This window comes from Globicephala melas, chromosome 7 (assembly GCF_963455315.2).
Source record: "Globicephala melas chromosome 7, mGloMel1.2, whole genome shotgun sequence".
NCBI classification, from domain to species: Eukaryota; Metazoa; Chordata; class Mammalia; order Artiodactyla; family Delphinidae; genus Globicephala; species Globicephala melas.
Genome location: NC_083320.1, coordinates 94078172 through 94104673, shown reverse-complemented (window position 1 = coordinate 94104673; position 26502 = coordinate 94078172). Strand labels below are relative to the sequence as shown.

General features: G+C 45.6%; 1 pseudogene; it reads left to right on the top strand.

Annotated features, from left to right (window-relative positions):
• Nucleotides 1-104: 104 nt before the first annotated feature.
• LOC138842746 (tigger transposable element-derived protein 1-like) lies at nt 105-6030 on the top strand (annotated as a pseudogene).
• The last annotated feature ends 20472 nt before the right edge of the window (nt 6031-26502 follow it).

Here is a 26502-nt window from a genome sequence, read left to right as displayed (position 1 = left end):
GCTCGGCGGTGTGGGAGGACGACTGGGAGAGCCGTGACTAGCAGGCGGCCGGGGCAGGGCCTGGTGAGGGTGTGACAGGAGACCTGCCCCACTCGTGCCGCGGGATGGTGACCAGAGGAGACCGCCCCCGACCCCGGACCCCACTCCTTTACCGTCCTAGAAGCCTGCGGCCGCGCTTGGGTAGAAAAGCCATCAGCGCCCTAATTTGGCATCTTTCTCCTCTGGAGTCGCACAGGCTTCAGAGACTATGGAGGGTCTCCTGCCTGGGCTGCCATCCTCACCGCCCATCCCGGGAAAACGAGGTTCACCTGCCCCCAAGCCCATCCGTGTCGGGCCTTCTTCTAGGAGCTTTGATTGCCCTCCAGCACCAACTTAAGGGGGCCGGGTATCTTAGGACCACAGGGCGTTCTAGAAGATGTTTGGACCCCACCCCGCCCTCCTTGCGACTGCCCCTGGGCCTTGGTCCCAGCCGGCTCTCTCCTTCCTCTCTGAGTAGCCGAGTCTTGCCCGTACTTCAGGCCTCCGATGGAAGCCTCCCTCCTACAAGAAGCCCTCCCCTGGCTTTCTTGGCGCGGCCAACTGTCCCCACCTCTGAGCGCGCGGAGGTCGTCCCTTTGCGCCGTCGGGCTCATCTCCGCAGCGAGGCGGCGAATTCGTCTACTCCGGGACCCACGCCCGGCGGTGTAGCTCGGAGAGGTGCCGAGGGGGGATCAGCCATTTGTCAGATTCAGCTTGAATGTAATAGCAACATTCAAATTCACGAACCTAGATTTCACCTTCCTATGTATAATCAGTCTTCAGATTTAATGAGTTCTCTAAAATGCCAATTCCTCGTTTAAAGCCTGCCTACTGTGGGGAACGGCACCCTGTTTTCTGAAGAGTAACCAGTTTCCTTTCTCATTCTCGCTTTGCCTGCGATGGAAATCGGAGCGGGATTTAAATGCCTTTGTCGTGCAGTGGAAACAGCACTAGCACTGGGAAGAGGGTCTCATTTTATTTTGTTGCTGTTGTAGGGTTGGAATGAGAATATCTGAGTTGACCTTGGCCAGCTCACGTTACCTTTCGGACCACTCATCTAACTACAAACGGAAAGAGTTGGGACTAGGGCGTTTCAAAGGCCCCTTCTTGCTAGGAAGGGAGGGAGGAAAGGAAGGGGAAAAAAAGCAAAGAAAAACGCTATGATTCTTTGGACAAAAAAACAACAAAAATTTTTACCCACTGGTCTTGCTTCTGTCTTCTGAGGTAGACAGACTTCGGGTACTTGTAGACACCCCAACACACACACCTCTGTTACTCTCTCCCACCCAGACTGTTTTCCTCCAGGTTTTCGCATTTAATCAGTCAATGGCTCTCAAACATAAGAATCACCTGGGGAGTATACAAACAAAAATACCCAGGACTCACCTGCTGCTAGAGATTCTAATATCACAGGTGATAATGTGGGTATTTTCTAAAGCCCCCTTCCCATTCTTTTTTTTTAATGTTTTTATTGGAGTATAATTGCTTTACAATGGTGTGTTAGTCCCTCCCCATTCTTAAATCATCTGGGGAAGATTTTTTTAAATTTATTTAAATGCTGATTCCTTGTTCTTTGAGATTCTGATTCAGTAAATCTGGGATCTGGCAGAGAATCTTCATTTGAATAACACACATTCTGATATAGATTGATTCCTCTAGGAATCTTTGAGATTCTCACTACCTTAGTACCCTCCACAATCTGAACTTTTCTCTCACTCTCTCTATTCCTCTCACACAAGCACCCAAGGTCTGTGTTCTCTCAAAGGATAAAGTATTATTGTTCCTTCCTCTGGTTCCTCAGTTGGTTCTCTAGGCCAGCACATCGCAACAGTGAATGTGCAGTTGAACACCTGGGATTCTTGTTAAAATGCAGATTCTAACCCTGTGGGTCTAGGGTAAAAGCTAAGATTTCTAACAAACATCGAGGCGCTGCTGATGCCGCTAGCCTGAAGACCACGCTCTGAGACGTAAGGGTCTAGGAGTTATTTATTATTCATGGGATAAATATATTTTCCTTCAAGTACCCAGCTGCCCTGGCTCAGTAAGCCAATCTCTCCTCTAGAAAGATTTCTCTGACTCCAGCTCTCCCCGGGCTCTCCTTTTTGTGAGCTGTAAGTGTTTAATAATTCACTCCTTATTTCATGTTGGAGGCAGGGAATGTGGTGCTTGCCTGATTCCCATCTTCACTCATCTGCATCTATCTGGGGGGAACGCAGTGTTCCCCCAATCTCTGCTGATTGACTGGGAGATGTTATATTACATTCTGGAGGACGTAGTGTGTGGGCACCTTGCTAAGTGTTTTTTACGTGCACTGTCTCCATCCCTTAACTACTGCTATCCTCATTTTACAAAGGAAGAAATCAAGGCAAGTCCCCTGTTAAGCCGTCTAGCACCTCAGCCCACAGCAGTACCGCCCCCTAGGGGGCGTTTTGGAAATTTGCATGTGCTTTGATTGGTTCTCGCAATGATGAGGAGGGGGCAGTGGCGTTTAACGCGAGATGGAGGAGGACGCAGGAAGTGCCTCCAGGGCAGGATTTTGCAGCACAGGGGTTGTCAGACTGGACATCTGGGGCGGTTAAAATGTGCTTCTAATTACATTAGAACTTTAACTCTGTTTTCCATATAGACAAAATATTTTTTTGCACCATTTGAGTACACACTGGATTTTCTGTAAATGCAACTACTGCATAACTCTAGGCAAGGTTGTACTTTGTTCACTGTTTTGGAAAATCAAGACAGTGACACCAGTTCCACTCATGGCAATCAATACATCAGCACCTGTCAAATGTATAACTGTCACAGGCCCAGTAATTCCAAATGTGTATATGAGTATTTTTTATTTAGCTCTCACTTCAAAATGTCAAAAATAAAGTGTCAGTAATATTCCAGAGTCTTGTCTTATTGCTCTTGAATTATAAATGGGTACAAGTATCTGACTTTTATGATTTCTGATGCAGATCTGAGCATTTATAAAAGCAACTACATATTAAATATTTATTGTTTTACTCCTTCATTATATCAGTAGTTAGGTCATTATATTAATGTTTAAACTATGTGTGTAGGGACTAACTATGCATTCTATTTCATGATCACAATAGTGAATAGTACCAAATAACTTACAGTAATATAATAATTATTATGAAAAGGGAGCCTTAACTGTCACAGCCAAGAGGAGCCTAGGGAGACATGACAATTAAATGTAAAATATCCTGGATGGGATGCTGGAACAGAAAAAGAACATTAGGTTAAAATTTAAAACATCTGAACAATTGGGGCCTCAGTAATAATAATGTATCAATTATAACTCATTAATTGAAGCAATGTACCATACTAACATAAGATGTCAATAATAGGGGAAACTGGGTGCAGGGTATATTGCAACTTTCTATACTATCTTCTCAGTTTTTCTGCAATCTAAAACTGTCTGAAAAAATAAAGTCTACTTTTAAAAAGAGTAAAATTAAGTGGGGGAGATGGGAAGACTTGAGTAGAGGTAGACATCCTAACCTTAAATTTTGCCCATTGCAGAAGAGAAACTATGGAAAGACAAAGTACATGGGGTCTTTAATAATACTTTAAAGTTACTTGGAAACTTTAATATGGTCATCAGGAGTACAATGTTCATGAATAATGGTTAGAAAGAATATGACATAGAATTAAACTGAGTCAAAATTTTAAGCCTATTCCACTGGCTTTTACTGGAACTTGTTAGTATATTTAAGGATTTAGGAACTTTTGTGAATTTTGTGAAATCTCAAATTCTTAAATCAGGGGGCTTCCACCAGGACACTTTAGAAAGTCACGTTTGGGTAAGAGCACATGAACATGTAACCTGACTATTGAAAGACCACAAATTGAGTGGTGTCTTTTTTTTGCTATTTATTCCCTTTTACATGTTCGGTACAGGCATGCTTTCTTTTATTGTGCTTTGCTTTACTATACTTTGCAGATTGCATTTTTTAACAAATTGAAGGTTTGAGGCAACCCCACATCCAGCAAGTCTATTGACATCATTTTTTCCAAAAGCATTTGCTTACTATGCATCTCACATTTTGGTAATTCTCACGATATTTCAAACTTTTAAAATTATTATATTTGTTATGATCTGTGGTCAGTGATCTTTGATGTTACTATTGTAATTGTTTTGGAGCTCCACAAACCGTGCCCATAAGATGGTGAACTTAATCGATAAATATTGTGTGTGTACTGACTGCTCCACCACCAGCCGTTAGGCCAGTTAATAACTCTACACTGGAAAAAAAATAATAACCCTACATTGGCATCTAAGTGTTCAGGTAAAAGGAAGATTCACACCTCTCTCACTTTAAGGCAAAAACTAGAAGTGACTAAGCTTAGTGAGGAAGGCGTGTCAAAAGCGGAGATAGGCCTCTTGCCCTAAATAGTTAGCCTTGTCGCGAATGAAAAGGAAAAGTTCTTGAAGGAACTTAACAGTGTTGCTCCAGTGAACACATGAATGATAAAGAAAGCAAAACAGCCTTACTGCTGATATGAAAAAGTTTTAGTGGTCTGGATAGAAAATCAAACCAAACACAACATTCCCTTAAGCCAAAGCCCCATCCAGAACAAGGCCCTAACTCTCTTCAGTGCAGTGAAGGCTGAGAGAGATGAGGAAGCTGAATAAGAAAAGTCTGAAGCCAGCAAAGGATGGTTCATGATGTTCAAGAAAAGAAACCATCTCCGTAATATAAAAGTACAAGGTGAAGCAGCAAGTGCTGAAGCTGCAACCAGTTATCCAGAAGACTAGCTAAAATAAGTAATGAAGGTGGCTACACTGAATAACAGATGTTCAGTGTAGATGAAACAGCCTCCTATTGGAAGAAGATACCATCTAGGACTTCCATAGCTATAGAGGAGAAGTCAATGCCTGGCCTCAAAGCTTCAAAAACAGGCTGACTCTTGTTAGGGGCCAATGCAGCTGGTGACTTTAAACTGAAGCCAATGCTCATTCACCATTCTTAGAATCCTAGGGCCCTTAACAATTATGCTAAATCTACTCTGTCTGTGCTCTATAAATGGAACAACAAAGCCTGGATGACAGTACATCTGTTTACAACATGGTTTACTGAATATTTTAAGCCTACTGTTGAGATCTACTACTCAGAATAAAAGATTCCTCTCAAGATATTACTGCTCATTGACAATACACCTGGTCACCCAAGAGCCCTGATGGAGATGTACAATGCAATTCATGTTGTTTTCATGCCTGCTAACACAACGTCCATTCTGTAACCCATGGATCAGTGGGTAATTTCAAATTTCAAGCCTTATTATTTCAGAAATACATTTCGTAAGGTTATAGCTGCCATAGACAGTGATTCCTCTGATGGATATGGGCAAAGTCCATTGAAAACCTTCTGGAAAGGATTCACCATTCTAGATGTCATTAATAACATTTGTGATTTATGAGAAGAGGTCAAAATATCAACATTAATAGGAGCTTGGAAGAAGTCAATTCCAACCCTCAAGGATGGCTTGGAGGGGTTCAAGACTTCAGTGGCAGAAGCAACTGCAGATGTAGTAGAAACAGCAAGAGAACTAGAAGTGGAGACCAAAGATGTGACAGAATTGCTGCAACCTCATGATAAAACTTTAACAGATGAAGATCCGCTTCTTTTGGATGAGCAAAGAAGTGGAATGGAATCTACTCCTGGTGAAGATATGAAGATTGTTGACAACAAAAGTTTTGAATATGACATCAACTTAGTTGATAAAGCAGCAGCAGGGTTTGAGAGGACTGACTCCAATTTTGAAAGAAGTTCTACTGTGGGTAAAATGCTATCCAATGGCATTTCATGCTACAGAGAAATCATTTGTGAAAGGAAGAGTCAATCCGTGCAGTAAACCTCATTGTTGTCTTATTTTAAGAAACTGCTACAACCACCCCAACCTTCAGCAACCATCACCCTGATCAGTCAGCAGCCATCAGCATCAAGGCAAGATGCTCCACCAGCAAAAAGATTATGACACACTGAAGGCTCAGATGACAGCTAGAACTTTTTAGCAATAAAGTATCTTTTGAGATATGTACATTGCTTTTTAGACATAATGCTATTGCACCTTAGACTACAGTATGGTGTAAGCATAACTTTTATATGCACTGGGAACCAAAAAAAATTGTGGGATTCACTTTATTATGACATTCACTTTTTTTTTTTTTTTTTGCCGTACGCGGGCCTCTCACTGTTGTGGCCTCTCCCATTGCGGAGCAACAGGCTCCGGACGCGCAGGCTCAGTGGCCATGGCTCACGGGCCCAGCCGCTCCGCGGCACGTGGGATCTTCCCGGACCGGGGCACGAACCCGTGTCCCCTGCATCGACAGGCGGACTCTCAACCACTGCGCCACCAGAGAATCCCTCCCTGAGTGTTTTTGGAAGACCCCCCCCCCCCCACGTGATTCCAACGTGCAGCCAAGCTTGAGAAACCACTGCTCCGGGACAGTTCTCCTCAACTTGGAATGTGCACAAGAACCACCTGGGGATCTTATAAGATGCAGATTTCAATTCAGTAGGCCTGGTGTGGGGCGCAATTTTCCGCATTTCTAACCAGCTCCCAGGTGATGCCAGTGCTGGTATTCGGCCCACCCTCTGAGTGGCAAAGGTCTGGAATGCACGAGCAGCAGGTTTGGTTTCTACTTCGAAAGAATCTACAACATAGTCAGGACGGGGAGAAATATGGGGACAAAACTGACAAAGGGGAAAAATCAAATAAGCAAAATGTAAGTAATTAGTCATGCAACACAGAGAGGGAGCAGGATAGGGTACACTACTCTCTGGGACCCCTCAGTGCTCAACACACACAGTGGGCATTCAACACAGAGGAAAGGGCAATCTGGAACAGCTTCCTGGGGGTGAGTGCTAACAGTGATCTGCAGTTACAGGGGGCGAGCATCCCAGAACAGGGCAATGATGGGTATGAAGATTCTGTGATCAAATTGGCCAAAACTTGGCAGAAATGACAAGATCCACAATTCTCTCCATATAATGCTTACCTAGGGGAAGAAGGGAGTTGGGATGGGAATGGGAAGGAGATGGGACATGTTAAAAGAGGCTTCTGGGGTGACTGGGGAAGTTCTGGTTTTTGACCTGGGGAGCACTTGTTTTATAATAATTCGTTAAGCCATACATTTGATTTGTGTGGTCTGCAATGTCTGTGTTTTATTTTGCAATAAAATATTTATAAAAAGTCTATCCAGAAGAACCATCTATATTGTGAGGGATAGATGACATTGCGGCTAAAGCAGTTTTTACTGAACCCAGGCAGAGGTTGCCAGGGGACACTGAGGACTAACGAGTCATCTCGGCTCAATGGGCTGTCAAACACAGGGAGGAGTAGGGCTTAAAAAAGAATGCACTACAAACAAACAAACAAACAAACAAACAACAACAACAAAAAAATCAAGGGCTTCCCTGGTGGCGCAGTGGTTGAGAGTCCGCCTGCCCATGCAGGGGACGCGGGTTCGTGCCCTGGTCCGGGAAGATCCCACATGCCGCGGAGCGGCTGGGCCCGTGAGCCATGGCCGCTGAGCCTGCGCGTCCGGAGCCTGTGCTCCGCAACGAGAGAGGCCACAACAGTGAGAGGCCCGCGTACCGCAAAAAAAAAAAAAGGAAGAAAAAGACATAGATGCTTATTCTGTCTAGCCCCAAAGAAAGCCAGGATAATGACTGTGGAATGAGAAAGAGAGTTAGATGGGGCCACGGAGGTCATCTAAGTTCACAGGAGGCTCCACCTTACAGATGAGGAACTTGAGACAAGCATTACATTAGTTTCCTATTGTTACCGTAACAAATTATCACAAACTTGGTTTCCTAAAACAATACAAATGTATTCTTGTGTATTTCTGGGAGTCAGAAGCCTGAAATGAGTCTGAGGAGCTAAAACCAACATGTCAGCAGGCCTGGTTCCTTCTGGAGGCTCCAGGGATTAATGCATTCCTTGCCTCTTCCAGCCTCTACAAGATGCCAGCACTCCTTGGCTGCCCCCCGCTTCACCCCAGTCTCTGCTTCCCTGGTCACATCACCTTCTTCTCTCTGATTCTGATCCTCCTGCCTCCCTCTTATAAGGACCTGTGTGATCACTTCGAGCCCGCTGAATACTCCAGGATAATCTCCCTTAGCTCAAGATCCTTCATTTAATCACATCAGCAAAATGCCTTTCACCACGTGAGGTAACATTCGCAGGTTCCAGAGATTAGGAGATGGATATCTCTGGGGCCATTATCCAGGCTACAGCATGGGGTAAATAGATCTGCTTAAGTTGACACCATGAGGAAGAAGCCAGGATGGATGGTAGATACACGGCTGCTCCTGTGTAGCTCCCATCTGGGTGTCTGCTGAGGACTGTCATTCAAGATTATGTAAAATTGAATCCAGCCCCCATCCCAGGTTCTGTGAGAGGTTAAACGTGCTCTGTTTAACTTCTGATGGGCTAGTTCCTCCATCGTATCTTCTCAAGGTCATCTCTCCCCACACTCTCTGAGTTCCTGCCGCCACTGAATTCCTAATCCTACGTGCATTTGAACTCCTACAGCCATTCTCTTCTCTTGGTTCCTTGTCTTCTCCCATTCTGTGCTGATCCAGTTCTGGGACTCAGCCCCTTTCCTTGATTTACCTGAAACCACTCAAAGAGGCAATTACTGTCACTCATGCATATGTTCATTCATTCATTCATTCATTCATTCAGGGTTGTCCAGAGGGACTGAGTCCCAGTTACCCTTAGAAGTAACTGACTTGCTAACACACCACATATTTATTTCTATCCCTTCTCTTTCTCACTTTCATACCCCACTATCAGCATTTCTCAAGATTACTTCCCAAATGAATTACTTGCACGCAAATTCTCACAGTAGGGTCTGCAACTGGAGCAACTCAAACCAAGGCAGTAGGCAAAAGTAGTCCATTAGAATAAGCAACATCAACAAGGAGACAATCTCCAAAAAGAACCTGTGATCATGCACTTGTACTTCCAGGAAATGGGTAGGACCCCACGCGCCTTTAGTCAGCGATATCCTTACGTGTGAAAACAGAAGGTTCTGGAGGGATGCTTTTTTTTTCCATTCTCACCAAAAAATGCCTCCTACACCCATCACTCCCTGAGTCTTTTAATGGGAAACAGTGTTTTGTTTTGTTTTTATAGATTACTGTGGTTTAAATTTATTTATTTTACTTATTTATTTTTGGCTGCATTGGGTCTTCGTTGCTGTGCGCGGGCTTTTCTCTAGTTGCGGCAAGCGGGGGCTACTCTTCGTTGCGGTTCACAGGCTTCTCATTGTGGTGGCTTCTCTTGTTGCGGAGCACAGGCTCTAGGCGCACAGGCTTCAGTAGTTGTGGTGCGCAGGCTCAGTAGTTGTGGCTCATGGGCTCAGTAGTTGTGGTGCACGGGCTTAGGTGCTCCACAGCATGTGGGATCTTCCCGGATCAGGGCTCAAACCCGTGTCCCCTGAATTAGCAGGCAGATTCTTAACCACTATGCCACCAGGGAAGCCCGAAATAGTATTTTTTTATTACCCAAATATATATCTAGCTTCCAAAATCTCCCAGAGAAGAGTATGCAGTATCTCATTTCACACGAAGCCATAGTTAAGGGATATTCGATCCCCTCCTGAGAAGAGACTTTAATGCAGGGAGGGGTGTGGACACATGAGATGCAGTCAGGTGAAGTAGAGGAAGTAGAGGAAGAGGGAAGCCAGTGTGCACTTCCCCTCATTCCCCAGAACCAGCACTGGAGTGGCTCACATCTGCACGAACTGTGATCAGAACTCCCAGCCCCACCCTGAGTAGATTCCTAAATCTTCCCTGGAGGAGTAAACATAGTAAGGAAAACCACAGTAGGACAGAGAGTCCCATGAGGACACCCTGCTTTGCGGGAGTTAAGCAAAGGCCAAAAATGTCTCTGGGACTTGCCTTTTAACAACTTCTTTTCCCAACTTCAGCTCCAGATCTTCACCCGCTGAAAAGACCTGGGGGCGGGCTTCCCTGGTGGCGCAGCGTAAGAATCCGCCTGCCAATGCAGGGGACACGGGTTCGAGCCCTGGTCTGGGAAGATCCCACATGGGGCGGAAGAGCTAAGCCCGTGCGCCACCACTACTGAGCCTGTGCTCTAGAGCCCGCGAGCCACAACTACTGAGCCCGAGTGCCACAACTACTGAAGCCCGCACGCCCAGAGCATGTGCTCCTCAACAAGAGAAGCTACTGCAATGAGAAGCCTGCGCACCTCAACCAAGAGTCACCATAAATAAAAAGACCTGGGGGAGATGTCTCTGAGGAGGGACTTCTAGCTGAATGGGATCCTCTAGACCTAGTTACATCTTCTGAGCTCCTTCCCAGCTGATTTGCATCCTGGTCATTCACTACGCAGGTGCAAGGGCTGGTAATTCCAGCTTTTCCAGGGAATAAAGGGAACAGGACCCAGAGTCAGGAGAAGTGATTTCTGGTGCTAATTCTCACCTTCTGATGACAGAGCTGCTGATACGCCCTTGGAGAATCTAGCCTGTCCCCTGGGATCCTTCCTACTGTAAGTGACATCTAGCTGTGCTCAGTGCTGACCAGAACATTTTCAAGCGCAACAGACAGAACTCGATGAAAGGCCTACCCTGGGTTGTATAAGCGGGAAGGACAGGATGCCTCGGCGTGACAGATCCAGGACTGCATGCATGTTGTCAGGACCACTGTTTTCTCTCTCGCCACCTCTTAGTGATGCTGCTCCCTGGGTGCTGGCTTAGTGTCCATGACCTCAGAAGGGCTTTTTCCACATAGCAGGGAGGATGGCCACTCACAGCCCCAGGTTCAAATCCTTCCAGCATCTCAGAGGCAGGAGGCTGTCTTTTTCCTTGGTTTCTACAGAACAGTCCCAGTAAAGGCTCTGATTGGCCTGGCTTGGTCACGTGCTCACTTCTGAACCAGTCTCTGCACCCAGCTGCGTCGTGTGCCCACATGTGGCTGAAGTCGGGCCAGGTGGTGGGGCGCAAGGTGTGTTATCAGCGGAAGGGGCACGAGGAAAATCATGCTAAGCAGCCCAAATCCATGGCTACCTCGGCCCCCAGCTTGCCTGCGTGGGTCGGAGAGCCATGGTTCCTGGTGGATGATGGGGGACAAGGATGAAACAGAAGCCAGGGAAAGGATGAAAGTAAGAAAGAGTGAACCCAGAGGGTGAAGAGCCCGTAAAGGTGGAAATACTCCTCTTATCCTTGGGAAGCAGTAGTTTCAAACAGGAGAAACCTCGCCTCCCTGGGCAGGGAGTCCAGAGTCACATCACACCTCCAGAAGCAACTCGGAGTGCCTTCCGTGGGGACAGTACCTCCACGAGCTCACGCTGCAAAAATACAGATGGTAGTTGTGGACTCACAGAGCTTGTCCGAGGTTCTATAGAAGCAAGGCCTGAGATGGGGGTTCTTGGTAGGAGTGTTCTCGGGAGAAGAGGAATGAGGGAAGCCCGAGAGGACAGAGGAAAAAGCCAAGAAAGATGTGGTGCAGCTGAGTTCTAACCTCAGCCTGATCCCGCAGGGAGCTCTATAGCACTAATGGCGCCAGAGTTGTCTGGCCTTGAGACAAGGGACTAGGCTTTTGCACCCTGTATCTGTCAGTCATTGGCTGGGGGTCATCTCCACAGGGAAGGCAGTCATTTCTAGGCAGCCCAGGGCTCTGAAGGAGGAAACAGCTGAGAGCCGTGAGCTGCCGGCACTCACAGCTGCTGGGGGAAGTGTGGCCAATTAAAGGGCATTGGGTGGGCCCCCTAGAGGGCTGCTGTAAGGTAATGTATTTCAAGTGCCCATCAAAATGCTGGGAGTTATCACCATCATTTTATCTCTGTTGTACAAAAGTAATAGTAAACATTACATAACGCGTGGTTCTCTGCCAGATGCTGCGCTCAATAATGTAAGCATGCGTAGGCAGTAGGAGTCTAGACAGACATAGGTTCACATCCTGTTCCAGCACTGCCGTGGACTAGTTTTGTGATTTGGGGTGCGTCATTTAACCCCTTTGAGCCTGAAAGGATTCCTGAACCCAATTCCAACGTGTGTGCGTGTGTGTGTGTGTGTGTGTGTGTGTGGAGGCCTCCCACACCAACAAACTCAATTTTGACACTATCTACCAGGAGATAGAATCAGATTCCACAGGCAAAGGGTTCAGTCCCACAAGACTGCCCTTCACCTCAGATGCCAGTCGTAAGACAAGATTGTTACCTGCGCTTCTGACCGACTGGCTCTAAATCAGAAGTCCCCATGACCCCCTCCTTGGGTTTGATTAATTTTCTAGAAGAGCTCACAGAACTCGGGAAAACCCATTTACTCACTAGATTGTCAATTTCTTACAAAGGATATCAAAGGATACGAATCAACAGCCAGATGAAGAGATACATGGGGTGAGGGCCCCAACAAGGAGCTTCTGTTCTTGGGAAGCTTGGAGCCTGGCTCAGTGGCACGTGGAAGTGTCTGGTTCACCAACGTAGTTCTCCAAAATCCCTCCTTTTTTGGTTTTTATGGAGGCTTCATTACATAGGCATGATTGATTAACTCATTGGCCACTGGGGATTGAATCAACCTCCAGCCTCTCTCCCTTCCCTGGAAATCAGGGAGTGGGACTGAAAATTCCAACCCTCTATTCCTGTTTGGTTGCCCTGGCAACCAGCCCCCATCCTTACTTAGATGCTTTACAGAAGTCACCTCATTAACATAAACCCAGCTATGGTGGAAAGGGCTTGTTATGGGTAACAGGACACCCATTTCACCTTCCTGGCTCCAAAGCAGTTTTGGGGTTCTTTTGTTTTGCTTTGTTTTTGTTTCGTTTTGTTTCAGGAATTAAGGAGAAGAAACCAAATATTGTAACAAAAGATGCTCCCATTGCTCTTATTGTTCAGGAAATTTCAGGGTTTTGGGAGCTGTGGATGAAGACCAAATATATCTGAGAAATATACTTTGATCCTCTGAAGGACCTAACTATATATATTTCTTATCAATCACAATATTGCAAAGCCTCAGAGTCTAATCCATAAAATGGGCTAATAACCAGAGCTACCTCTTGGGGCTGTTGCAAGGGTGATGCGAGATCATCCCTGAGGTGCTTTTGATGCATTGCTTGGAGCAGAGGAAGCTCTCAAGTAATTCTTAGTTATTTCTAGCCTCTGAGGCCAGACTGTCTAAAAGACCAGAGTTTTAGCTCACAGACACGTGGAGGCCACTGACTTATTTCACAAAAGACGGGAGTAAGAATTTGCATTAGGTACAAGATTAAGCCAAGGGTGATTAAGGGATCAAATCTGTTTTCAAAAAGACCATGTGAAAGCACAGCCTGAGCCTGTCTGGGGATGGAAAGTGCGGGCCTTGGTAGCGGTTCCTCTGGTCCACGCAGGTCACTGCTTGGAACCAAGGGGACTCAACCTTAAGCTTCCACAAAGACGTGTCAGCCTGAGGTCACTACCTCTCACTTGGTGGATCAGCTTTTCCTGCCTGTAACCGAAAAGGATGTATGTCCTGGTACAGATTAGCTCAGGCTCTGCCGTCAGACAAACCCGGGGTGTGCCCTTGCTCTGCACCCTGACAGCTGTGTGGCTATGAACACGGCCTCGCTAAGTTTCATTTCCTTCTCAGTTAATAGAGGAAAATAATATCTGCATCTAGGGTTATGGTAGAGAATTAAATGATATTTGTAAACACTTAAATCAGTGCCTGCTCCCAAAGAGCAGCTACTATTGTTGTTATGGATGTTCATTTGTTCAGCTAATATTTACGGACCCCCTATTATGTGTCAGCACTGTTCTTGGTAGTGGGAAGATTTTGGCAGGAAAAAACATGACGTTTCTGCTCTTAGGGAGCTTCCAGTGAGAAGAGACAGTTAACAGATAACCAAGAAAAACCCCAGGGTGTGGGATGAATGGGAGATGGGGATTGACATATACACACTATTGATACTAAATAGTATCAATGTATAAAATAGATAACTAAAGAGTATAAAATAGATAACTAATGAGTATAAAATAGATAACTAATGAGAACCTATTGCGCAGCACAGGGAACTCTACTCAATGCTCTGTGGTGACCTAAATGGGAAGGAAATCCAAAAAAGAGGGGAATATATGTATACGTACAGCGGATTCACTTTGCTGTACAGCAGAAACTAACACAATATTGTAAATCAACTATACTCCAATAAAAGTTAATTAAAAAAAAAGAAAAACCCCAGAGTGGTTAAGTGTTATGCAGGGAATTAAAATAGGATATGTGATAGCACTGAGCCAGATTCTTTAGTCTAGACTCTACGTTAGAAAGGCCTCTCTGAGGAAGTGAGGTTCAGGCTGAGATCTGAAAAACAGGATGGCACCAATGAGGCAATGAGGTGGGGAAAGGAGATTCCAGGCCCAGAAAGCAGCTAGTGCAAAGGCCCAGAGATGAAAACGAGTTGTGCGTGATTAGAGCAAGGTCAGAATGTTTGAGGGACGCACAAAACTCAGGTAGCTGTAGCATAGTGAGAGAGGGTGGTGGACAGGTGAGAGGTGAGTTTGGGACAGTAGACAGAAGGGACCATTTAGGATTTTTCTAAGTCAGGTGAGGAGGTTGGGTCTTAATCTAAATGGAATAGAAAGCAACAGGATTTTAAGCCAGAAAGAGACATAATTTGAAATAAGCTTTTAAAAGTTCACCTGGATAATTTCATCCAGTATTTAAAGAAGTAATAATACATCCTATATATATTTCAGAAAACTGAGGATTCAGGAACACTCCCTAGTTCATTAGATGAGGCTGGTATTATCCTAACAACAAAGCCAGACAGACATCATAAGAAAACTAAAGACATGAATATCGATGCAAAAATTCTTAACAATATATTAGCAATCTGAATCCAGCAACATGTCTTTCTTTAGTGACTTTTTCTCTGATCCTCCAGCTGCAGCCTTCCAGACCTCCCTCTTCCAGCTTCACCCAAGGTCTAATTCTAATATTAGGCCTATTAAATCTCGAATACATGTAAAAAATGCATTTGACAAAATGCAACACCATTCCTGATAAAAGCTCTCAACGAAATAGGAAAAGAAGGGAACTTCCTCAGTCTGAAAAGGGGTATCTGTGAAAAATCTACAGCAAACTTCATACTTAATATGAAACACTGATTGGTTTACCCGTGAGATCAGGAGCAAGGCAAAGATGCCCCCTCTCATCAGGCCTATTCAATATTGTACTAGAGGTTCTAGTCAATGCAATAAGGCAACAAAAAGAGATAAAACACATCCAAATTGGAAAAAACGAAGTAAAAAACTGTCTTTATTTACAAATGACATGAAAATCCTAAGGAACCTATCAAAAAACAAACATACAAGCAAACAAACCCAAACTACTATGACTAATAAATTCAATGACTGACAATCCAATTTTTAAATGAGCAAAGGATTTGAATAGACAGTTCACCAAAAACGACTTCCAAATTGCTATGAAGCACATGAAAAATGCTTAACATCACGAGGAATTAGAGAAACGCAAATTAAAACGAAAATGAGATACTACACACCTACTAGAAGTATCAAAAAGACTGACGATACCAAATGTTGGCAAAGATATAGAGCCACTGGAACCCTCAAATATTGCTGGTGGGAACATAAAATAGTACAGACACTTGAGAAAATATTTTGGTAGTTTCATAAAAAGTAAATCATGCACTTACCACACAACCCAGTAATTCCACTCCTAGACATCTACCCAAGGTCACAACTTTGTTAACTTTTAATTCAAGAAAGTGTCTGAAAAATAAGGACTACGGTTATTAGTCAATCCTACTAAGAAGCATTGTTCCTATGGATTGATTTGGAAACCTATAATACGAGAGACAAATTTACTAACCCTTCCCCCAACTATGACTTAAATCAACTATACTCCAATAGAAAATAAAAATTTTTTAAATAAATAAAGTAAATGTAGGGCTACAGGCATTGTTTTTAAAGTGTTAGAATGCTTGACTTTGGTTATTGGTTCCTATAAACTTGTCCAGCAGCCCTGTTTAATGTCATGAGTACAGGTGTCCTGTTCCCATTCATAGTTCTTCAGCCATGGGAACACCAAGATGAAAAGTCCAGCATTCAAAAAAAAAAGGGACTTCTCTGGTGGTCCAGTGGTTAAGACTCCAAGCGTCCACTTCGGGGGGGCATGGGTTCAATCCCCGGTCGGGGAACTAAGATCGCACATGCTGTGCGATGCGGCCAAAAAAAAAAAAAAAAATCTAGCATTCTCCATGAGCTCTGTTCTTTTTCACTTGAATTCTGTTTGCCCAGAGTGGAGAGCACCAATCCCGAGGCGGGGTATGGCTTTGGAGGAGAAAGACTAACCAGGGCTGTTGTCTGCGGTTGCCCGCGCCATGCCCTCTCACTGGGGAACATTTTGAAGTGATCTAACCACAACTCTTAGATGACCCACAGAAACTATCTAGATTCAGTAAATTCACAAGCATTCCCCCTAACCCTCTAAATTAGTCTTCCTCCTTTTTCTCTCTGGCTATGCCTCCTTCTTCTTAAGACCATTGATAGAAGATTTGTGAAGCCTGAGTTTGAATCCTCGTACACTAGCTAATGAGCTATGTGGCCTTATTCTAGTTCTGGGACTCAACGAGCTTATTTGTAAAGGAAGAATGGAACAAAGTGAGTGGTTCTTAACCCCGGCTACATGTTAAAAGCACTGGAGGAGTGTTTAAAAATTGCTAATGTCCTGGCCAGACCCCCAGACAATTTAGAAATTACCCATTATTCTTTATGGTATAAATAATTCCAAAATCTGTAAAACAAAGAATGTAAAGACAAGAAAGTTTCAAACTGCCTTCTTCCAGGAATTCCCTGGCGGTTCAGTGGTTAAGACTCTGCACTTTCACTGCCGAGAGCTGGCTGGGGAACTAAGATCCCACAAGCCACGTGGCATGGCCAAATAAATAAATAAAAAACAAATCGTCTTCTTCCCGTTTTAGCCACAGTAATTCTAAGCCCCCTGTGATGTTTCCCATCTTAGCACCCAGCACCATCTAAAAACCCTGGAGCATCCTCAACTCTGCTCTTTCATGCCTAAGGCATCAGCAAATCCCATTGGCAAGATCTTCAAAATAGAGCCCTAGTCTGACCTTTTCTTACCACTCTTTTTTAAGCCACATTTATCTCTTTCTTGGGTCTGGCTTCAACACCTGTTTGCTCTGTGACCCATAAAAGGAGGCGGCCGGCCTAGCTAACCTCTGAGGTCCCTGCTAGACCCAAGAGTCTAGATAGTCTACCCCATAGGAGGGAGTGGACGCTGAGCAAGCAACTCACTATGCGCCAGGTGCTCTCCTTTTGCTATTCATTTCATCCTCATACCAACCCAGTGAGGCAGGTATCATTATCCCCGCTTCGGAGAGACGAGGCACCTGAGACTCAGATGCTTCTGGCTGCCAAGCCAGGGCCCCCAGCACTTGCTTCCTTGTTAACCGAGCCTGATTTTTGTCAGGGGTGGCAATGAGTCCAGCTCCTAGTGAGTCAGCAAGTCAAGATCTAGTCAAAGCCAGTTTTGGTGACCATGCTCTCTGCTTTACTTGTAGTTGGTACACAGGCAGGCATGAGAGATACAAGGGGAAGGCAGTTGGGGGGTCCTGGGAAAGTATTTTCTCCCTCATGAGAGAAAAAGGAGCAGAAGAGAAAGCCCTTTATGCCTCGTTCCTGCTGTTTCCGGCTTTGGATGTTATCAGGAGAGGAGGAAAAGCTGGAGGCTTTGTCAGTCTATGGCAGTTGTGAGGTGGGGGGATGGGATGTGTCTGAGGATGCAGGAGGAAAGGATGGGACGTTTGGTCCTTGATGGTCTCACTGAGCCTGGTACTGTCCACCTCTGGGCTTCTTCTCCAGCAAATCACAAATGTCCTTATGAATGAAGGCAGGCCAGTCGAGAATCCTGTCACATGGTACCCAACGCATAAATAACTTGCCAAGGACGCGCAGCTAGGAAATGGCAGCACCAGGCTGCAAAGCCGAGTCTGTCTGTCTGTCTGTCTGCAGAGCCAAAGCGTACGGGCTCTCACCTCTGCCCTGCCCCCAGTTTAATTCCAACTCCGCAACTCTGAGAGAGGATGGGCTTGAACAAGCATGCAAGCGCTTCCCAGCCACAGCTGATGCTGGACCCAGATCTCAACACAGCCGCTCCTCTCACCTTTCTGGGCGGACACTTGCTGAAGGTCGGCCCTGTGGGAGTCAGGTTCCCCCCTCAGTGTTGTGGAGGCTGTTGTCAAGGGCCGTCATAATAAACAACAAGACTCGTCACTCATCTGCCTTCGTGGCACCCCCTTCGTTTCACTGTGCTTATGTCTGGAGCTTGATACACTCCACTCGCTTGTTTTCTGGAATTGGGCTCAATAGTAGGCCCTTCCCCCAAACCAGCATGCTCTCATCAGGGGGCCTCAGAAATCAAGCTACTCACTTTGTACTGGACTCAGAGGGCTCAGGGGAGGATGAACGGAATGTCCTCTCTTCCTACTCCTGGCCTAACCCTGCACCCCAACAGGCTGGCCTACAGGTGTTGAAGCAAATAGATCTGAGGGCTGCCAAAAGGTTCGGCCACCTTCAAATGTCTGTCCCACTAACCTGCTCCAGCGTGAGAAATCCCTACCCTTAGTCCTAGGATATAGTAGTATTTCCAGACTGTACCTTTCACGAAACAAATACATTACTTAATAGGGATAGCAAATCAGCTTCCTTGCTATACATGAGACTTTTACATGCTGCTTCCATTTATATGGAGGTAAAACCTACCTCTGTTTGAAACTGCATACTTTTAACATGTGATTTCTTGTTACCTGTTTCTCTTTCTCAGTAGTCCGTAAGCTCTACGAGTGTGAGAGGGCTTATATATTTTTTTTACTTGCTATTGTAGTCTGAGCAGCTAGTGTGGTGCCTGGCATTTGATAGGTAGTTAATAAATATATATGGAAGGAATAAATGAATTGCAGTATAATGGAGAGGAAAAGGAAGTGGAGACAAGTGTAACAACTCTTTTGAGGAGACTGGCTGAGAGGAGAGAGAATGGGTGTGGTTAAAGGAGGGCACAAAGGGCAGGGAGATTGTTAATAGGACAGGCAGGAGAAAGGGATGGGAGAGAAGTAGGATTTTCAAGTCAGCACTGTCCATTGCCAACCCCAGGTGGCATCGTTTACATGGCATTACATGTGGATGACACCTGCTATGGCTATGTGATGCAGTGGCCCAGTTGCATATAAGAAAGAAGTGATCATTGATGGAGAGGAAGATAGGGCCAGGATCTAGAGCACAGGTTGCAGTACTCATCCTTTGAGACTGGATAGAGGAATATATTAGGGGTAAAGTGGGAGGCAGGAAATAAGGACAGTTTTTGCCCAACGACCTAATTTTTTGGTCACCTAGGAGATGAAGCCATCCCACTATGAGAGAGCTGGGCTGTGTGAAAGGCTTAAGGAAAGTGATGAGGGTTTGTAAGGGAAGAGAGAGTTGGCTAAAGACAAGTAAAAGGTCTGGCACAAACAGAGGACCCTAGCAGATCTGGGATCATCAAAGAGAAAGAAAAGGAGGCTGGGAAACACAGCGGGGGAAGAGCTGAAGGCTGGAAGGATGTCTTCCATGCACAGCCTCTGATCCACAAATGGTGACAAAACTACTTTTATGTAAGTGGTCAGGACTCAGAAAGCATTGTCCTATTGGAACTATTGTTTACAGTGATTCAATTCTCCAGCCAGCAACCTGCCAAAGCCCATTTATTCTTCCAAGTCCATGAGGTCATGAGCTAATGCTATATTAATACTTCAATATCACCTCCCATGATTACTAATTAACAACCTTTTAAGGGAAAAGGTATTCCAAGTTACAGATCAGTAGAACTGGAACACTTCTGCCCACCACCGTCCATCTCTGAGTCTCTCCCCCAGCATCCCTGCCCAACATGTGGTAAGAGACTTGGTCAGCCTTCGGAGACAGCCCCTTTGGTGGAACCAAGCCTCTATGTACCGAGAACTTGTTAGTTGCATTCACTGAACCAGGCACTGGACCTGTATGCACTTGTAAAGGGAGCAAGAGCTCCCCCAGGAGGTCTGAATTGCACACTACTGGCAGTGCCATCGCTCAGGCTTGGGGGAGGGCAGCGTTTAAGAAGGGCACTTTCTCAGACAAGTCTCTCTTTGATGGAGAGGTCATTACTACGTCATAACACTTGACCATTGAAAGCGCCTTTAGACTTTGATCCAGCAGTTCTATTTCTAGAAATCTACCTGGTTGAAATACCAGCACAAAGGTGCAAAGATAATACTCAAAGCTGTTCACTGCAGTATTATTTGTAATTAATAAAAGCTGGAGAGCTTCCCTGGTGGCACAGTGGTTAAGAATCCACCTGCCAATGCAGGGGACACGGGTTCGAGCCCTGGTCTGCGAAGATCCCACATGCCGCGGAGCAATTAAGCCCATGCACCACAACTACTGAGCCTGTGCTCTAGAGCCCGCGAGCCACAACTACTGAAGCCCGCAAGCCACAACTACTGAAGCCCGCGTGCCTAGAGCCCGTGCTCCACAACAAGAGAAGCTACCGCAATGAGAAGCCCGCGCACCGCAACAAAGAGTAGCCCCCACTCGCCGCAACTAGAGAAAAGCCCGCGTGCAGCAATGAAGACCCAACGCAGCCAAAAATAAATAAATAAATTTTAAAAAATAAAAAAATAATTTTAAAAAAGCTGGAAACATGCAAATATTCGTCAACGGGGGAAAATGAGTAAATTAATTTTGGTAACCTTGTCCCACTGCATAGTGGCCCACGATGTGACCCTTAAAAGAATATGATAGATCTACGTGTATTAACACGGTATATAATCGATATATTCATGGCACATAATTGATGAAAAAAGTGGGTTTGAAACAGTATGTGTGATAGGAAATTATATATAGCTACATAACAAAATATGCATATGTTAAAATGTATATATGTATACATGATTACAAAAGTACATATTAAAAAATACCATGTAGGATGAGCCTCTAATTATTAATAATGGTTACCTCCAGAGGAAGGACTAGAGGAGGAGAAATGGAACTTCCATACTTCCTACATTACAGAATTGCCAGAACATTTTTACAATGAGCATAAATTACTTCTATATTAGAACAGCTTTTGAACTAATTTTTACAGATATTAGACACTGTAAATATGTTAGTGCACCATAAATTAATCTATAAATAGATTGTTCTCCCAGTGAAAATTCCACAGGGTCTTTTTTTGGAATCTCACAAGCTGATTCTAAAGTTCATATGGAAAAATAAACATACTAGAATAACCAAAAATTTTCTGAAAAGGAAAAGAAATGAGAGGAGACAAACCCTAGCAGGTATTAAAATGCACTGTCAAGACTACAATAATTAATAGACTCAGCTGGAGAGTAACCCATGAATAGACAGGCAGATCAATTCAATACAAAAGAGCCCAGAAATAGACACAAATGCTTGCGAAAAATTGTTATGGGATAAAGGTGTCCCTTCAAACCAGTGGGGATCAACAAGTCCTTCAATAAACAGTATTGGGGGCTTCCCTGGTGGCACAGTGGTTGAGTCCGCCTGCCGATGCAGGGGACACGGGTTCGTGCCCCGGCCCGGGAAGATCCCACATGCCGCGGAGCGGCTGGGCCCGTGAGCCATGGCCGCTGAGCCTGCGCGTCCGGAGCCTGTGCTCCGCAACGGGAGAGGCCACAACAGTCACAGGCTCGCATACCGCAAAAAAAATAAAAAAATAAAAATAAACAGTATTGGAACAACTGGGTTGCCAGCTTGGGAGACAAAAGAACTGAATCCCTCATTTGATCCCTACACCTAATAAATTCCAAGTGACTCTAGATATAAACGTTAAAGAGAAAAACTATAAAAGTACTAGAAAAAAGTATGAGCGAATATGAGCATATTTTATAATAAAGGAATGGAGAATAGGACTCAGACATCTTTGGGGGCCATTACTCTGCCTGCCCCAAAAGGTACCACTGAGCTGGTGCCTCTTCTACCCCGGGCACTGAGGACACAGGAGGACAGTAGCCACATAACCCTTGCCTCATAGAGTTCATATTCCAGCTGCGGGCGTTACGGAACCCAAGCTCATTCTGCTCACCGCACGACAGGCCCGTAAATTGGGAGACAAGCTGTCGCAACAAGGAATAACGCTTTTAATCAGAAAGCTAGCAGACCGAGAAGACACACCAGCGTCTCAAAAAAACCATCTTCCCTCAGTCCGAATTCTGGGCTCCTCTTATACAGAAGAGGGGAGGGGGCAGGGCCACTGCAGCGCCGACCAATGGCTGAGCGGGGCTGCTACAGCTCGCGCCTGGCCCGCCCCTATTACAGGGGGAGGGAGGCAATAAACAAAAACACAAATAAAATAAATCATGTTAGATGGTGATTAGTTCTATGGAGAGGTACAGAGCAGGAAAGGAGGCAAAGGTGAGTTGAGGCTGGGTGAAGGGATTTAGAGCCAGGAAGCCCTCACTGGGAAGGGGACACTGGTCTGACGGAGGAAAGTGAGCAGCTGTGCAGACACCTGGGGGGAAGAGCATTCCAGGTAGAGGGGACAGCAAGTGCAAAGGCCTTGAGGCTGGAGTGCATCTGATACATTCACAGAGCAGAAGGTGACAAGTGGGGCTGGCGGAGGGTAAGAGAGATGGTGGGGGAAAAAGGCCAGAGAGAGTTGGGAGGAGGTCTTTTCCTTGGAGTGAGATAGAACCTCTGGAGGAATTTAAGCAGAGACTAATAAGGTCTGCCTTCCTAAAATTCTGTTCAAATGCAAGGCAGGAAGCCAGGAGGTTATCGCGGTGATCACGGTAGAAAGTGATAACGTGGTTCACGGTACTAGCAGTGGAGGTGAAGAGGAGCAATTTGATTTTGTGATCTGACAGGATATGACATACAGCCAGAGCTACAGACAGATTGTAGGATGTGAGAAAACTGATAAGTCAAGAACGACCCTAAGGGTTTTGGTCTGAGCAGTTGGAAAGATGGAACTGCCATCACTGGAGAAAGAGGTTCAAGAGAGAAGTTGGGCTTCCCTGGTGGCGCAGTGGTTGGGAGTCTGCCTGCCGATGCAGGGGACGCGGGTTTGTGCCCCGGTCCGGGAAGATCCCACGTGCCGCGGAGCGGCTGGGCCCGTGAGCCGTGGCCACTAGGGCCTGAGCTTCTGGAACCTGTGCTCCGCAACGGGAGAGGCCACAACAGTGAGAGGCCCGCGTACCGCAAAAAAAAAAAAAAAAAAAAGAAGTGGATTTGGGGGCGATAATTAGTTCATTTGGGAAATGTTAATTTTGAGATTCTATGTTAATGTTAATAAATGTTCATAAAATGTTAATTTTGAGACATCCAGTAGAGCTGCCAAATGGGCAGTTGTAAATCCAAATCTTGACTTCAGGAAAGAGGGCTAGAAGATAAAAGTTGGGAGTCAGAGAAATGGCATTTAAAAACGTGAGATTGAACAATGGGGTCACCCGTTGGCAAAACCAAAGTTTGGACCCAGATCTTGGTCCTGCCTTTCTACATTGAAGATTTGAGGTGGAGAACTAGCTGTATTCCTTATCCTTTGTTTCGTTTAGAGAGCAATTAATTTCTATTTTTCTGTTTTTAGTAGGAAAGTATTTCATGTTCAATTTAGAGACCAGACACCAGATAATAAACACCCAAAATGTAAATGACCTATAATCTCATTAAGCATAATCGCTCTTAGCCATTTGATATATTTCCTTTCAGACTCTTGCTAATGTATATATTTTGTATGACACACAATGCCCAAAAAGTATTAGTTGGTTTTGCCTTTTTATAAAAAAAAAAATATATGAGAAAGGAAATGTGGGGCCCCTTGGGAGACTCACCTGGTGAATATCCATCCATGAAAATATCATCACTCTCTCCAAGGCAGGCTTTCTGCCCAAGATGCCTCGTTTTGCACAAGGATGGTCAGTGCTTCCCCTTGGGCTGTGCGGCCACTCGGCTCTGCCATCTGCTGAGCAGATGAGGAGCCTGGCTTTCTTTTTTTTTTGTTTCTTTGGCGGTACGCTTGCTTCTCACTGTTGTGGCTTCTCCCATTGTAGAGCGCAGGCTCCGGACGCGCAGGCTCAGCAGCCATGGCTCACGGGCCCAGCCGCTCCGCAGCATGTGGGATCTTCCTGGACCGGGGCACAAACCCGTGTCCCCTGCATCGGCAGGCGGACTCTCAACCACTGCGCCACCAGGGAAGCCCGAGCCTGGCTTTCTGACGTGTACCTGTGGCACCTGGTGGATAAACACATAAATGGGCGCTGGCTGGTGTGACTCTCTTGTGTATAACAGGCCTCACCGCCACGAGGCTTCCACCCGTAGTTGGGTAAGTGAGAGGCTCGTTCTGTGGCAGCAGGAAATTTACTTCCTTACACAAGCTGTGAGGTTCAGGAAAGGGTATTCAGCAGCGGTTTCACAGCGGAGAGAGGAAACCCCTGGGAATTCATTTTGTCTTTTCAGCTCCCAGAACATCTCATTCGGAGAGGAACTGTCATCTTTCTATTCCTGACCTAGTACTAAGGCTCAGAACCAGTGACCTGCCTGCATTTTGCCTGAATTTCTTGCAAACTGTGAGGCCGAAGAGAGAGCAGCTGCTCTAAATACTGATTTGCGAAGGGAGTACAGGGTGAGGGGCAAAATCTGGCCCCTCACCTGCTCCCATACACACACCTTCCCCGCTCCATGCCCCATCCTTCCAGTTGCTCCCGCCAGCACAAGAGGAAACTGTGACACGACCACAGGGACCCCAGAGTCAGGATTTTTATCACCATGGAGGTCAGTCATCTCTTACAACAATACCCGTAAGACACAGCCTCACTCACCCCTGCCAGAGCCTGACATCATGTGCTGATAAAAGCACAGATTTTTGTTTTTAATATTCTTTTTTTTTTTCCACGCTGTGTGGCATATGAGATCTTAGTTCCCCGACCAGGGATCGAACCCGTGCCCCCTACATTGGTAGGGTGGAGTCTTAACCACTGGACCACCAGGGAAGTCCTATTCTTGCTTTTTGACCAAGTAATCCTACTTTTATATATATATATATATATATATATATATATATATATATATATATATCCATTTATTTATTTTATTTTTGGCTGCATTGGGTCTTTGTTGCTGCAGGAGGGCTGGGCTTTCTCTAGTTGCAGCGAGCAGGGGCTACTTTTCATTGTGGTGCACGGGCTTCTCATTGTGGTGGCTTCTCTTGTTGCGGACCAAAGGCTCTAGGCGCGCAGGCTTCAGTAGTTGCGGCTCGTGAGCTCTAGAGCGCAGGCTTAGTAGTTGTGGCACACGGGCTTAGTTGCTCCACAACATGTGGGATCTTCCCGGACCAGGGCTCGAACCCATGTCCCCTGCATTGGCAGGTGGATTCTTAACCACTGTGCCGCCAGGGAAGTCCCCAAACCACAGATTTTAGAGGCAGCATACCTGGGCTCAAATCCCACCTTGATCAAGTTACTTAATCCCAGACTTGGTTTTCACACCTGCAAAATTGGGATGATAATACCCACCTCTCAAGGCTGTGGGGCAAGGCTAAATAAAATGTCTGCAGATCCCCTGGTCCATAGTAGGTCACAGAAAATGTTATTTCCTGCTCCTGTTCATGGAGACCAGTCTTGTTGACGTGGATTCCCTCTCTGCATCCTCCTTCTGGGGACCTCAGAAGGTCATCTGGCAACACACTTCTCCCTTAGTATCTTCAATAGTGCTCTAGAGAGGGAATCACACGTCATTACCTTGACATTTGCAGTTGATACTAAAATAGATGTGAGGTGAAGTGCTGAGACTCAAAGTCACAGTTCAGGGCCTAAAGAGGGTTCAAAATGAAAATGACCTAGGGGAAGAAGTTAATTTGGGAAAATGTGAGTAACTCTCTTCGGGGGGAAGTGTAGACGCTCTCCCAAGTTGCCTCAACAGCACCAGTCGGTGAGGAAGGTGGAGTGTGGCCAGCCTGGGTATTGAAAAGTTGTTCCTGTCCCGGGGTCTGAGGGGTCTTGAAGGGTGAGAACTGCTGAGGCCTCCAGAAGAATCATGTGTGTGGGTCCCGAGAGGAATGCCTGAGCCCCACTATTATGAATGGCTTCATCAGGTAATCTCACCGTCATTTCAGAGTCCTCCAAGGGGAAATGGGAAGGCAGGAGATAAGGCATCTCATCCTTTTCCACTTAGGCGTCACTAGAAGATACACAGTGGAGAGCAGTAGGGAATATAAGAGCAACTTCAACTTAAAGTCAAAACTTCTAGTTTCAAGATAATTTCTACAAATGAGTATTAAATACAATGTGACAGGTAGGATAAAGGCCGACTCCTCAACATGGCGTGCTATGCCCTGCGTCCCTCCTATGTCTGCCTCCTACCAGCTGCCCAGAACTTTATTCACATCCTAGAACATGTGTCTCTCACACTTGTGCACCTCCACAAAAGCCCTTCTTTCCTCCTGATCTCAGCTCCAGGGGTGAA